The following is a 16,588-nucleotide window of genomic DNA, read 5'->3' as shown; positions in this document are numbered from 1 at the left end:
ATAGAAGTGTTTGGGTTAAAAGTATGATTTTACACAGTGAGGGAGAGAAAAAAGACAACCGCACCTGCTCTCACTAAAACGTGAAAAAAAACACATGTTCGTTGTAAGTTAGACTGAATGAAGCTGTAAGTCAAAGAAAGTCTCATTAAGCAGATTTCTCAGAGACTGTCAGACAATGAAGAGTGTGTTGTTTAGAGATCAATGAACTCATAGTTCCTCCTGCTATATCACTATAATCTAGACTCTGTGATGTGAACAATAAATGCTCTTAAGGTGAGATGATTCAAGGCTTCAGCAGTCAGAGAAATCAGTTTAATATCTTCTTAATTTTAATAACCTAAGGAAAAAATTCCCATGTTGTTCCTGATTCATATATTTGGTGTGTCAGGGCCTTAAGACTCTAGCTAAACTCTTCTCCTCTCTTGCCCCGCGGTGGTGGAACAAACTCCATTTGATCTGCACAGTCCTCTTGCACCTTTAAGAAAAAGAAGAACTGCGCCTTCATGGAAATCTCAACAGTGTTGGTGTGGATAACCGAACTCCAGCAGAGTTTTTAATAATTAATTTAACATCTGTGATACGTAACGTACATATTATAATCCAGGCTATAATATAATATTTCTTTTTACTTTTAGTTTTCAGCGAGGGGAGGAGTCAGCCGTCGTCCTGGCGATGTAAACAAACTGAAGATAGGACTTGGAAAACATCACAGACAGTGGGACGGACTCAGGTGTGACACCGATTGCAGACAGTCATTACTCACAGAGTTATTTTGTGAATCATGAGTCTTTTTATCCCGACTCTCTAAGAGTTTCTTATTGTCCTCCTCTTTGGTTTTCAGGTCTTCTATGAGACCCTTTTCATCCCTCTTCAGGATAGCAATTTTCTCATCTCTGTCCTTCAATTCCTTCCTCAGTTGAACGATTTCAGCGTTCTTTTCTGGAAGTAATTTGTCCTCGATGTTGATTAACACCGCTAGGTCTGCTATGGTGTAGATGTCATTTGCTTCCATTTTGTTTAAATGAGAAGTTGTGCTGTATAAGCTCAGATTTCTCGTTTTTTTTGTTGTTGTAAACTTTATGTGATCAACATTCAATTACAAAAATGTGTAAATCTTATTCATTCAAATGCATGTATGGATATGTTCAATATCTTATAAATATCACACATGAAATCAAATTAAAGTAAGTCACTCAAGCTTAAAGAGGACATATCATCCCCCTTCTCCACCTTTTCAAACAGTCCCCCTGTGGTCTAAATAAAACATCTGTGCTGTGCTTTGGTCAAAGTATAACATGAATCAAGCACCAGAGGAGGTTTGTGACCCTGTATAAACCAGCTCTCTCAGAACGCTCTGTTTTGGTGTGTGTGTCTCTTTAAATGCAATGAGCCCCCCCCCCCTGAGTTTTCCCAGTAGACTTCACTCCTCTGAATAAAAATGGCGGACCTGCACAAACGTTTTGCTGTAGGCTGGGGGTGGAGTCCATTGGTGGAGATACCAGTGGAGGGGAGGGGATTTTTTAAACCAGAATCCCACTGTGACATCACAAGTTGAGCAAATTTGAAATAGAGCATTTTTCTCAGTGTTTTAAGACTTATGCAGACCACAAACAAAGGACTGGATGGGTTTATTTCACATGTTGTGGGTCTGTAGACACTCAGGTTACCCAAATATATGTTCACAAACACTGTGTATTTTTCATAATATGTTCCCTTTAAATGAAATGATAAGGTAATGTACTTTTAAGTCCAACTGTAACAGTATTTACATGATTAATGTTCTTATAAACTTAAACCATGTCCATGTGGTAACCTCAACAGTGAATAATGGGGAAATCATAAATGACCACAACTAGCACTCACTTCAGGTGATACTCCCTCTGATGGCATAACGAGTAACTACAGCTTAAAAAGTAAAATCATGAATCATCACAAGCATAGATTTAAATTTGTCCTTTCTCACATAAAATGAGTTCTATTTGTTTTCTCCTCTTCATGTGAAGATATAATTGTCCCGAAAGATCGGCTCTGATGACCTGAAACACCAGTCCAACTTGAATAAAAAGGACGCTAAGGTCCAACCATTTCCTAAACTTCCTCGACCTCAAAAGATAAACAAGATGACTTTAGAGTGGTTGCTCAAGGGCACACAGGCAGTGGGTGTTAAAGATTTCTTCCTTGGACTGATCTTCAAACAAAGTTAAAAGAGCCAAACTTCAAGACTGTTTTACACTTCCAAGCTCTGCTCAAATCCTCACACACACACACACAAACCATATTGCTCCTACTATTATTCAATATTACTCACAAATTAACAAAAGCCTTTTTTTATTCCACAGAGCACTTAAGGCAGCTCAGGACATTCAAAGTGACAAAGGGCACTTAAAGCGGCTCAGGGAAAAAGTCCAAAGAAGGCAATTAAAGCAGGAAAGTGCAAATTAGGACAGACGGGGCAATTAAGTCGACACATTCAGGAGCCTTATACTCTCAAAGTTACTAGTCGAAGATAATCCAACGTAAACGCTTCACTTTTAAACTCCTCAGTTAGAAACAGCAGCGCTGGTTTGCAGAGTAGAAGAGCTGCTGGGAAGTCGGTTTGAAGTTTTGTCTACTTTTTTCATAAATAGCTGCATCAATGAAAACCAAGCAAACCAGTAACACTGGTCCAAGGATTGAGACCAGTACCAGACCAGTCAAACACATCACAGAGGTTTTACTTTCCCCTTGGTTTCCTTGACTTTTGAGAACGCTTGTTCACCATCAGGACCCTGCGCTTCTGATTGGTTCAGAAGTTTGACTCCATTGGGTTTACTCTGGGGTGCCAATAGCCTAGTGGTTAGTGTGCATGCCCCATGTACAGAGGCTGTAGTCCTACATTTTTGCAACCCGGCTTCAAGTCCGACCTGTGGCTCCTTTCCTGCATGTCATTCCCCACTCGCTCCCTGGTTTTGGACTCTACTCACTGTTCTGTCTCTTCACAAGAAGCCTGAAAATTAAACTTAAAAAATTAGGAGGTGGTTTACTCTTAGCCTGCATCCTTGTATTTATCTGTGAATCGACTTAACTTGAAAGAAAGCTCAAAATAAAGCTGCTACCCTTGATCTCTCGTCATGCAGTGCCTGTGTGCCTCAACCATGCAACTCTCACAAACGTCCACAAATGTAAACTTTTTTTCCAGTTCCCTTTCCAATGCCGTTAAGAAGAACGTTCTTTTGGATCGTTTTGTTGCGTCATTGAAAAGTAGCTGCATCCACGTGCGGCTCATGTGTTGTGAAAACTGATTCACACGGAAAACAAACTAACCTTTTTCTGACTAACAAAACACAGATGAAGAAGAGGAAAGAGACATTTAATGAGAATGTTATTGTGCAGAGCTGCCTTCACACGCTGCAGTTGTTTTAAAGATGACGATGATGATGAGGACTTTTGCAGGGTGACCACCGCTGTGAAGATGACAACAGAAGTTTCTTTCCGTCTTTACAGTGGGACTGATGACAGCCTTAAGTGCTCGGGCGGGAAGATGAAAATGTTTTTGTGTGAGAGGAGGACGATTATTGCTCAGAGACGTCGAGGGTGGTCTCTTTACTGCTGCCATGCTGTCGTCTGCACTCTTTGTACCTTCTCTGCTTTCATGTTATTTTCTAACTCACTTCAGATTTTCACTTTTTCAGATGGTGAGTAAAAAAGCCTTCTTACTTATTGTGTCCCATGTGTTCTGCTGAAGACCCATATCAGGTGTCACAGTACTCATGTGGAGGACTTTTTTTGTTGAAGGGAAATGATATGAGCTTAGTTTTTTAGTCTGTACTGAAAAGGTTGAGGAGTGTGATTTTAGTGCCTCACTTTATGCAGAGATGGATTCAAACCCCTGGCAGCGTTAGTGCCTCAGATTCAAGAGATACTTCACCTGTTGAAACATGAATCTGTATTGACATTGGGTCATGTATGTAGTAGAAATGTGAAATACATTTTTAAGTTGGTACCTTCTTGACTGAGAAAAGGCAGAAAGTATCTTTTTGGCTCATCAAATCAAATCCCACACACAAGACCGGCCTGTCGGCAGCAGCCGTCTCACCGCTATATTTATATTTTTTCGCCATTATCAGCTTTCTCCATAGAGCCTGTTAGCATAGCTTCCAAGCAATATGGCGGACGTTAAGTTTCGATTCTGGGAGTGAGTTTCCACCCACTGATCTGTGATTGGTCTGTAGCTTCAGTGGTCAAAAATATGAGGAACTAGTGTTGTAGTTTCACCCCGCTAACCGCAACAGGAACAGGTCACTGGAAGCTCCTTTTCAGACTCAGAAATACAAAGATTTCCCATCTCAGGGGAAAATGAGGGCGGGATGCACGACAATTGAAAAATACAACCAGGTTTCTAATGATACAAAGATTAATGCAAATGGGTGAAGTATCCCTTCAACTTCAATTTACACACAATAAAACCGAGAGCAGAGAAGTGCAATAAACTTTAAAAAAGGTGTTTTTTTGTGTTCACAGCAATAATGCTGCAGTGTTTAGCAGGGCAACACAAATAAGTGCTGTCAGATGGGGCCCCCTTAGAGAGGGTTTCCTACTGACATTGCAAAATTTGCATATTTTTGGGCCACTGCTTTGGTTCAAAGTTTGTGAGCCCTCTGGGGACCCTTACTGGTCTGGAGCGTCAAGCAGTTGCCTACCTTGCGTGTTGACAAGCAGAACCTCTGCCTCTGCAGTTTGAAGTGCTTGAAGTGTTTCAGTTTGAATACTGTTCAGATTGATCTTTCTTGAGTTTTTAAATCCAACATTAAATCTCCTATGAGCTCGTTCTGTCTTGACTGTGTAATTCCTGAAGTAAATATTTGTCTCTTTTTCTGACAAATGCTGGAGTATATGTTTACCTGTCTCTTTCCGTTCCTGCTGTCTGCAGGTATTATATTTTATCAGAGCTTTCCCTCTAATAACAGCTTCCTTCTGCCTGAAATCACATCGCTTACAGTGATGCAGCTTAACCATGACGCTGATTGTAGTGCAGTGGCATGATAAGTGTTTTAAATGAATCCCGTTTTAGTTGCCACAAACACAAAATAAAAAAAAACACAAACAAATGCAGCACATTGTCAGTGTAGAGTTTATAAATGGGCTCATTATGACGTGTTAATGACAAAAATCTCAGAGCAATAAGTGACATGACAGCAACATGTGAAGACGGCATGGTGGGGTGGTGGTTTGAAATGAATTTATTTAAACAGTGTTAATGTACATGTAGGAGGAAAAAAAAAACATTTCTAAAACATGAGGAACCTTGGGAGGCGGCCGCAGTCTGGTCGCTTTAGGCAGAAATACATACATGAATGAAAAGCATTTATAAGAACATACTGCAGCAGATTAATAATGTGCACAGAGACTGTAACGGCTGCATGAACCAATCCCAGGATATAAACGTCACCACTTTCTCCCACTGGCTGGAGGTGAATTATTCTTACATCAGCTCAGTCAGACCTTAAAAAAACTAGGGGGCTGGCAGTGTCACTGGATCAGAGCATTGACTCTTTTCAAAGATGGATCCGAGCGGCAGACCAGAATAGCATGAGTCAGCAGTTTTTAAAGTTTGTCTCGACAGAGTTTAGGAAACATTTCCCTATAAGTAATAGTGGGTGTGGTGTGCTTTGTTAAGTGTGTCAAGTCTAATTGATCGTCTTCTAAGTTAAAATGACTGCAATGCTAACTCTGTAAGCCAGTTTATGGCATTTCTATTATGTGTTAGCATCACGCTAACAAACTTATACTTTAACTTAGACTTTGCACATTTATTTCCTAAATTGTTTACTAAATAATTTTTCATTAGTAATGAAGTCTCTCCTGATTGAAATGCCTGTATGAGCGTCTCCACTACCAAAGCAGTCTGGATGAACGCGTGTAAGACCACCTCCCGATGTGGTCTGAGCTGTCAGATCTCACTCCGTCTTCAGGATGCGTTTGGGTTTGTTCCCGCCTTGTATTAACTCTATCCACTTGTTATCAGGTCACCCAGGATAGATGTCGATGCCAGGTATAAACCAGGCCATTGTTTAACAGGTGCTGCCCCCCCCCCCCCCCACACCTCCTCTCCCTCTGTGGGGTTGAGCTCTCTGATGGGAACCTTCCTGTTTGTGCCTCTGTAGATTTCTCTCCCTGCTGGTTTGAAATCCACAGGTCGCATCCCCTTTGCAAAGGTGTGTTTCTGTGTGTGTATTCCTGCTGCTTGACATCAAAGCAGCACCACACTGATCCTCCCATCATGACACTAATGCGTCCTTCCCTCTGTCCTCTGCCAACTCCTCATCTCCTCTCTTGGCTTCCTCTCATCTTGCCCTCCTTTTTCCACTCGTCTCACCTGTTTTCTACTTGCCTTCATTCTTACTCCTCCTTACCTTCTCTCTCAGATGGCAGTAGCCCCTCGTCTTTATTTTCTTTTTTACTCGTTTCTCTCGTCAAAGCGATTTCTATTCTCTTCTCTCCTATCTGAGGGGAGCCGGACCCCTGCCTGCTTTTCCCCCTCCACATCCTCTCTCCTCTGTGGTCTTCACGTCTCCTAGAAATAAGCTGCAGTCTGGATAAGTGGTGTATGAATCTGAGCACACAGTGGGGATGTACATGTGTCCATTCACGAGCCAGGACCCTCTCTCCTGCAATCCCACAACTCTCTCATATACATGACGGTGCTGGTTTGACTCTGACGGCAACAGCAGAGGGTCAAAACAGTTGAGATGGTGAAAATGCAAATTTGAAAGGAAGGGACGTCTGACAAAACAGGCGTTGGGTAAATGTCTTTAATACGATTGGTTCAGTTTTAAACATTTTGATTAAACACTCAATAAAAGTTAAGGAGCTGCTAACGTGTTGCTATAGCAACTCTTTAATGTTGTATTACATCCAGAGACAGCAGGTGAGAGCCAATCAGCTCCACACATTGCTTTAGGAAAACGCCACTCTGCTCACAGACAGACTACGCGACACAATATGATCCCCGACCATAGCAGCAACTTGGACAAACACACAAACAATAATAGCAAGCACACACACACACAAATCCACACACACACATCGCAGAAAATTACTGTTGATTCAGTGTAGTGTACTGAGTGACTCTGAGTCACAGTCACCCTCAGGTGCTCCGTGATTGGTCGGGACACAGCAGCTTTTTTGTAGTGTTGTGTGTGTGTGCACGCTCTGCCTGAAGCACCCAAATAGCTCTTGATAAGAGTCGATCTGAACGGAGGGAGAGGGAGTAAAATAAAGACTGATGGACTGCAGACACACAGCGACTGTAGAGGGTGAAAGTATGAGCCACAACAGAAGAGAGAGAGAGTGGGAGATAAAGACAACAAGAGGAGGAAGACGGATGTCCACAACGAGCGGGGAGATGTAGTTAATGACTATCAGAGAGAAAAGGAGAGAGAGAGAGAGAGAGAGAGAGAGAGAGAGAGAGAGAGAGAGGGTTACTCCTCACTCTGATTCACAGGAGGAAATGAAGAGGAGCGTCCACATCAAGGAGAGCTGACACCTGTTGTCTCACACACACACAATCATGGGGAGGGCTTTACAGGATGTTAGCTTTGATGAGTCAGATACTGAATTATAGAACTGACACTGTTCTACAAACATCTTCCTCAAAATGATCTCATTCCAAACATGTTTGCACCTATAATTCTACAATTCACTTAGCAGACGCTTTTATCCAAAGCGACGTACATCAGAGAGTAAGAACAACACAAGCAAGGATCTAGAAAAAAGGGAACAATGTCAGTAAGAGCAAACGATCAGCTTTGAGTCTGATTGGACACACAGATGCTGACAGGAAGTGACCAGAGGCAAAGCACAACATTGAGGGCAGTTCTTGAGAGCTCTAATCAGTATAGAAACCATCTTATAAGTCGTCGTTATCAAACAAAAACCATCGTCATTACCATCATCATCATCAATAATATGGAGACCATCATCATTAAGTTAGTAGGTATTCATAAAGAGCTGGGTCTTTAGCTTTTTCTTAAAGGTGCAGAGGGACTCTGCAGATCCAATGGAGTTTGGAAATTCATTCCACCACCGGGGGGCGACAGAGGAGAAGAGTCTAGTCAGAGACTTAGGACCCTGTTGTGAATTTAATTGAATGAAATCATATCTATCAAATATTTATAAGGTATCTGAATCCACAGACATGTTAGCAAAGAGCCCACATGTCCAAATGCAGGAACTTCTCTCTGACCTCATTGCAAAGGTTTTACTTAGAGTCCACTGTATGAATTCGCCTGAATGGTTTTCATAAACTGTGAGCTACACTGAGGACAGATTCCTCATCCATGCACACAGTTTAAGAAATCATGCCCACAGATTTGCAGACTGCGCACAGATTTGTAAACAGTAGGAACGTGATACAAATGAAAAGATTGATGCATTTGTCATTTTAAAGATTGTTCAAGTGTCAACAAACAGGTTATTAACTGTTTAAGTGCAAACATCTGCAAATCTATCGATATAACTATTTACAGGACAATAACGGTTTGATCCATTTTGCACCCATCGTGTAATCTGTTGGCTTTGGGACCTTTTTCCATCTCAGCTGTTATCAAATGTTTTTCCATCTTTCTTAAGGATCAGTAGACACCTCCGCCCACTACTCTCATTTTCTGCTGCTGAAACACTAATCCATGCATTCATCACATCCAGACTCGACTATTGCAACAGCATCCTTTACGACACATCATCCAAAGTCCTTAATAAACTTCAATACATCCATAACTCTGCTGCACGCCTCCTCACCTACACCCGAATACTCGAACACATCACCCCTGTCCTGCATAATCTCCACTGGCTCCCTGTCCCTTACCGTATCCAATTCAAAATCCTTCTCCTCACACATAAAGCCCTTAACCACCAGGCCCCCTCCTACCTCACGGCTCTCCTTCACCCTCACACTCGTGCATGCAGCCTCCGTTCCTCAAAAGCCAACCTCCTATCTCCCCCTCTTAGAACCAAGCACAGAACCTGGGGGGACAGAACCTGGGGGGACAGAACCTGGGGGGACAGAACCTGGGGGGACAGGGCCTTCTCCATAGCTGCCCCCTCCCTCTGGAACTCACTCCCCACACACATTCAACACTGCACCGACCCTCCTACTTTCAAATCACTTTTCAAAACTCACCTCTTTAAACAAGCTTTTAATGTATTATTATTATTATTATTATTATTATTATTAATAATAAGATGTTATAACCATGTGTCTCTGAGTCCACCAGCTGTTTGATAGCTTTGAGTATCAAAGCAGGACTTTTGATGGGATCTCATGGCCAGCAGGAGGTAACATCATTTTAAATGAGAAATAAATACACAGAGTGAACATAACCGCAGTGTGGGTGTGTGTGTGCAGCAGCGTGGGAGTGATCGAGGTTAGCACATTTCTCCTCTTAACTGTTATTTAAATCTGAAAACGCTTCCTCATCTGTTCTCATTTTCCAGGACTGAAGGGTTCTGCTGGAGAAGGAGATAAAACTGCAGGTAAACTAACACTGATATGCACTACATCCAAAGCTCTCATCCACAGTTATTGTTGTTCTAAGATTCATGTAGCAGACGCTTTTATCCACAGTGACAAACACCAGAGAGTAAGAACAACCCGAGCGAGGAGCCAGAGAGGAGGAGTCAAGGTCAGTAATGTCCTGGTTTGGACTCTTGGTGTATTTTCTTATTTTTGAATGTGTAATGTTTTTCTTAATTTCTAGTGTTCTTGGATCAGGGCTTTTTTGTTGTGTTTTTGTATTTTTTTTAGCTGGTCTTCTTGTGTTTCTGTTTTCCGAGGTGTGGGGCGTTCCTGAGCGCCAGGGGCCTTCATCCACGGCTGCACTTATACTCCACCTCACCTTCCAGCAAGCTGCCAGATTGTCGTTGTAACTTTGTGGTATATCAGCCCCTTAGAATCTTTGGAGATTTTGACTTTTTTTTGGGGGGGGGGGGGGGGGGGGCATTTGTGCCTTTAATGGAGAGATAGGACAGTGGATAGAGTTTGAAATCAGAGAGAGAGAGAGTGGGTAATGACATGGGAGGAAAGGAGCCACAGGCTGGATTCGAACCTGGGCCGCCCCGTTTACCTGAGTTTTGATTAATTCTCAAAGTCTTTATATGTGATTTTTGACACTTAAATATAAATCAAGTATATCCTCTGAAAATAACTCTGTGAGTCATGACTGTCTACAATGGGTGTAACACCCGAGTCCCACTGTCTGTGATGTTTTCAGAGTTCTATCTTCACTTTGTTTACATCGTCGGGACGGCTGGCTGACTCCTCCCCTCGTGTATAGAAGTTGTTTAATTGAGGGACTAGAGAAAAGAAGAATAACATACTGTACTCACTGCTTAACTGTGTTTCTAGATCACGCTCATTTCAGGTAAATTTACATGCAGTGTGAAGATACCAGCATAATAAAGATCGCTAGCATTAGCATGCTAACACAACAATGCAGCGCAAGTTGTTTTGGTTTCATGCTGGGGCTCAAGGGCGACATCTGCTGGATCAAAAAATCACATACAGCCTTTAAACCAACCATCAAAAACAATAAACTTTAAAGTGTTTACCGTAAAATAAACAGAAATTCTATTAACAAGTTCGCAGCTAAATCATGTCCAACAACAACAACAACAACAACAATCTACTGCGATGATCGGGAAGTCAGTGGATGCTGCTGCGAGATAAATTACAACAAGCCAACTCATATTTCCATTCACTTCATTTCTTAACTGAATAAGTCGACTTTAAACACTTTTAATGCCTCTCCTTTCTGTTGGTACGAGATCATTTGCAGCAGATTAAAAAAAGACAATGCACAGAACGGATCTTAAATAGAAACTCAAGAAGTGGCAGAGAGAGAGGTGTGTTGTATGCTTAATGAAGGAAAGAATGGAAGTGAGAAAATTAAAAAAAACAAGAGAGAGAGGTGTGTTGTATGCTTAATGAAGGAAAGAATGGAAGTGAGAAAATTAAAAGAACTGAGAGAGAGCAGCGAGGATCGAGGGGACACGAAGAGAAGATGGCAAAAGACTACTAATGTCCTTCTATGTAGCTGCAGAAACTCACCCCCCACACACACACACACACACACACACACACACACACACGTTGGGCAGGCAAGAAGAGGGGTTGAGCTATCAAAGGGTGATAAGTGATGTGGTGAATACTGATGCTGCAATCTGTCACACCCATGCAACATATATGGAGTTTCAAAGAACATGGTGGAGATGAGGGGGGAGAGAACAGGAAACAGAAATGACCACATGAAGGGACGAGGAGTTAAAGGAGGAGGTGGAGGTGAGAAAAGAATGAATTTAAAGAACTACAAGTAAAGAGAAAGGAGCTGTGAGAAGAAGAAAGAAAATGAGGAGAAAGGGAGTCTGACGAGGACAAGGAGGGAGAAGTCAAGAGAAGGGATTAAAAGAGAAGAAAAGGTGAGTGTGGAGGTTGAGGAGAGAAGGATGAAACGAGTCAATCTGACCATGAAGAGAGAGAAAGGGGGAGAATTAAGGAGCTGAATAAAATAAAATAGAGTAAATAAAAAAAGACAGGAGGGAGAGGAGGACAAGAGAGTGGGTAATAGGGAATGAGTGGAGACAAGAGGAGCTTCAAAGAGGAGGGAAAGTGCGTGGGAAGAGAAGTGAAGAGGATAAAGACGATAAAGACTGGGAGGGGAGGAAAATGGAAAAGGATGGAGGGAACAGGATGAGGAGAGACAGAGGATGAAAGGAGAGAAGGAAACACAGATGAGAGAGAACAGAAGTAGGACAGGAGGAGATAATGAAGGAGTGAGGAGGTGAAACGAGGAGGTGAACTGAGGAGAGGAGAGGAGAATGGGTGTTTGCTCTCTTTACTGCTGTGAGAGTCATCTGTCCTCGAGAGGATTCTCTGCTTAGATGGACACACACACAGACAGTAAACACACACACACACACACACACACACACACACACACACACACTTCTCTCTTACTCCTCCCGTGAATGCTAACGAGCCTTTTACTGCCTCTCAATGTCTTCCCTGTCAGCACAACGCTCACCGAGTGTGTGTGTGTGTTTGTTTCAGTTTAAAATCAATTCAGTGACCGTTTGGATTTAAACATCTCGTAGCTCAAACGTCAGAGCAAATCAGATCAGTCCAAATACTTTTTAAGATTAAGCGTGTTAGATTTGTGATTTATTCCTGTGGCTAGATATACAAGAAGTTTAGCATCTAGAAAGATGACAATTTTCTGTCATACATGTCACACCTGGACAATCGAACGTCTGCAAATGCCTTTATCGTGCACTTAAAGACTTCAATCAAAGACTGTAACAACACCACAGGTAACTGAACCCAAAAGCACAACTCACAACGCAGTCTTTGGTTGGGGGAAAAAAAACAGTCTTTACTCTTTAAGCAGACAGAATCCAAAAAAGTGATCAAAGAGGAAACAAAAGGCTTGACCGCTTCTCACAGGGATCAAAGACGAACTGGCACAGAAGGAAGGGAAGCTACAGACTAAATACTAGGGTGAGGGGGAAGACAACGAGATGCAGCTGGGAACAATCAGGGCGGGGCAGACAATCACTCAGGTGGGAAACACATGAGGGCAGGAAGTGAAGGATCTGAAACGAGAGGAGAAGTTAGTGACCCAAAACAGGAAATAATACAAGATAGAAATAAAAACAACCTAAGACCCTGAGCTGGACATGACAAAGACTGGGAACATTGCTTTGCCATCATTAAATATTTGAAAAAAAAGTGAGTTTCCTTGTTCACATATTCGGTGGGACGGCCCTTATTTACCTCATTTATATAAGAGCTTTAACACAATATGTAACAAAGCAACAGGACAATGATTGATTTTCAAAATACAGTCTCTAAATGTCCATTTGAAGTAGGGATGTACCTCACAACTAATTTCAAAAGTGGTTACAGCTGGTCCTAACAGTGTGCAACGTGAGCAAGAATCAGGAACAACATCAGTTTGATTATATTGTTTCCTGTTGGAGTTTCCTAACCCCTATGAGAGCTGCAACATGCTGCACGGTTTTAACCTGTTTCTATGTTCCTCTTTGACGGACGAGGAAGGAGGGGGCTCTACAAGGCACTGACACTCGCTTTTCTCACTCAACAGAGCTTCTTAGCTTGTTGTGGAGATAATGATGCATTCACTTTTTTCTCTGGTTTTGACATCCATCGCTCGTATGCTGTTAGGACGCGGTGTGAAGGCCCTGACACACCAAGCAGACGGCAAAGAACTAGAGGCGACAAAGGCCGCCTCACCTCTTGGCCAAAAAGTTGCACTTGAACACACCGCAAAGACTACAGCCGACAGCCAGCCATCAATAACTCTCCATGCCAGCAGGGGGCGGTAGTCTGTTGTTTATGATATGAGAAGACCATTTTCACACCGCTGTCGGTCACCACTCAAGTAGTCTACTAATGGAGAATAATGTCTGATAAAAAGGTGAATATGGCGCTGGCGTTGTCAGCTCTTGGTCTTTTAGTGGAAAAAGAAAAGAAGAGGAGGAGGAGACAAATAAGGAGAAACCACACTAATGGGTGAAAACATGGATACTACAGCGGCGTGCTCAAGGGGCTTTACTGAACCTGAGAGGAGAACTGGAGATAAATGAAACAACAGAACAGCCAATCAGAGAGATTCCTCTCACTGATCGTGTCAACAGACACCGGAGGCCGACGGGTAGCGATGGAGCCGGGCACGCCGCAAAAACAAGGGTGACGACCGCTCACCGACGGTCAAACTAGGCCTGACGTCCTACGATCTCCTCAGTATGTCAGGGCTTTTAGATGCAAATTTAAATTCATGGTAGTCGACTTGTCTGAAGTCAAGAAAACACTCAGCACAACATAAACAATTTGAGCCTGCTAAACCGGGGATCACGGCATCTGTGAGTAAAAAATGTCAGATTGGTTCTCAGAGTGTGGCTAACGTCCAGCACCATCTGTCTTTTGGTCATCCTTGCAGGTCAACGTCCACGTGATGCTCTGGTTACGTTTAGCTCTGGTGGAGTGGTGATGCCACTTTAACCTGATGCTGCACACAAACAACTTTCTCTACATTTTCTAGATCAAAATGCTGACTATGCACGTCTTACAAGATACAATCCGTCCACCGTGCTGGTTTACATCCAGTCAGTGAAGGGGGGAGAACAGGCCCATGAACCAGAGCTAGAGCACTAGCAAGTGGCGGGCTGCTGAGGTACAGTTTGGTCAAAGCATTTTAAATATTTACAGTCTATGCTTTTGACACATTACTACATTACATACTGAATATGTAAATGTGCTGTAATGTGTAGTTTGAATCCATGAGGTCATGCTTTTTCACCTGTTTGTAACATCTATGGTTCATCAGTTTTTTGAGTGAGACGCAGACAGACATGGATCGGACGTGATGGTGAAGAGAGCAGACTAATCGCTTTTCTAAAGCTGTCGGGTCCAAATCACATCCAGCTGTCTGAGCTGTGATGTGTTCTGACATCTCAGGACCGCTGGGAGAGTTGGAAATAATTAGCACCAAGATTTTCTCTCACTGTTGTTGTTAATAGTATTGTTGAGATGCCATGTCTGCCTTGATTCCCTGAGCTCAATTAGGAGCAACAATAATCACCTGTGCTGGCTGCAGCAATCAGCCACAGGTTAAATTTTAGACCCATCTCAAACCTGCCATTTTTAAGCAAAATTTTAGAGAAGTTAGTTTATAATCAGTTGAGTGCCTTTTAAACCTCAAACACTACATTAGAAATGTTTCAATCTGGCTTTAGGGCATGCCACAGCACTGAGACGGCCCTGCTAAAAGTAATTAATGATATCAGAAAAAACCTCGACAACAACAAGCCTTCAGTTCTGGTACTACTCGACCTCAGTGCTGCTTACGATACTGTTGACCACCAGATTCTTTTAGATGGACTAAGTGAGCATGTAGGCCTTTCTGGAAATGTTTTTATTTGGTTCACCTCGTATTTGTGTGACATGTTTTGTATCGATAGAAGACTGCACCTCCAAACAATACGAGGTCTCCAGTGGGGTACCACAAGGATCAATTTTAGGACCACTACTTTTTAATTTGTACATGTTACCCCTGGGTGGTGTCATCAGGAGGCACGGAATCTCTTTCCACAGCTATGCTGATGACACTCAGCTCTATGTGGCCGTGTCTCCTGATGACACCAGACAAATTGACTCACTTTTTAATTGTATTTTAGATATAAAAGCCTGGATGTCACAGAACTTTTTGCAGCTCAACCAGGACAAAACAGAGGTTTTAATCATCGGTTCAAAGGCTCAGAGAGAGAAACTGGCCCCAAACTAAAAAAAATAGGACTCAACCCAAGTCAAGAAGCACGGAATCTTGGGGTGATCTTTGACTCAGATTTTAATTTTAAGGCCCATGTAAAGGCTGTCACAAAAACAACATTTTACCACCTGAAAAACATTGCCAAAGTGAGGCCATTTCTCTCTCTGAGCCAAAAAGAGAAACTAATGCACGCTTTTATTACTAGTAGGCTGGACTATTGTAACGCTCTCCTTTCTGGTCTTCCAAAAAACACAACAAATCGGCTTCAGCTACTACAAAACTCTGCCGCACGAGTACTGACAAAGACCAGAAGGAAAGCACACATCACACCTGTTTTAAAATTTTTACACTGGCTGCCTGTTAGTTTTCATGTTGATTTTAAAATTATTTTATTAGTCTATAAAGCATTACATGGCCTTGCACCAGACTACCTATCAGATATGATTTTAGCTTATGAACCAGTACGGCCCCTCAGATCCTCCAGTTCCTCTCTCTTAGTTGTTCCACAGAGCAGGACAGAAAACCTTTGGCGATGCTGCTTTCAGCTGTTACGCTCCGAGACTGTGGAACGACCTTCCTGAGGGTCTGAGAGGAGCCCAGAATATCAAGACACAGTCTTAAAACTCATTTATTCAGTCTGGCTTTTATATAGTGTTTTATATCAATTCAAATCTTAACATTACTGTATTGTCTTTTTATCCTACTACAATTTTAAATATTTTCCTCTTATGTATTTATTTTAATATCTTGTTGCTTTTATGTGTCGTATTTTATTGTATTTTATTTTTATTCATATATTTTATTTTTAATTTTTATTGGTGTGCATTGGTCTCTTATCAATGATTTTATAAACTCCTTTTCGCCAATAACTTTTCTGCACTCTTGTTAAGCACTTTGAACTGCAATTTCATTTGTCTGAAAGGTGCTATATAAATAAAGTTTGATTGATTGATGAATGAAATCTCCCATAAAGGGAAGGAGAGTTCATTGCTCAGTTTGCTCTCAGGAGCCGAAAACCAACTCAGCTGACTCCCTTAATGGGAATTCAATCAGGAGAGACAGGTAAATTATTACAATGGATAACATGGAAATGTGACTTGACAGAAATACTTTGGCTCGTGGACTCTATTGGGGGGGTGATGTGTTTGGAGAATGACAATTCTGATCATCGACAGAATAAATCCCCCACATGGAGTCCAGACCCTGGTGGTGGTGGTGAAACTGACTCTGTGAAGATGGGCGGTGTTGGGGCGTACAAAACATCA

The sequence above is a fragment of the Labrus bergylta genome, chromosome 11 (genome assembly GCF_963930695.1).
Source record: "Labrus bergylta chromosome 11, fLabBer1.1, whole genome shotgun sequence".
In the NCBI taxonomy this organism is placed as follows: domain Eukaryota; kingdom Metazoa; phylum Chordata; class Actinopteri; order Labriformes; family Labridae; genus Labrus; species Labrus bergylta.
Note: the sequence above shows the minus strand (reverse complement) of the source record.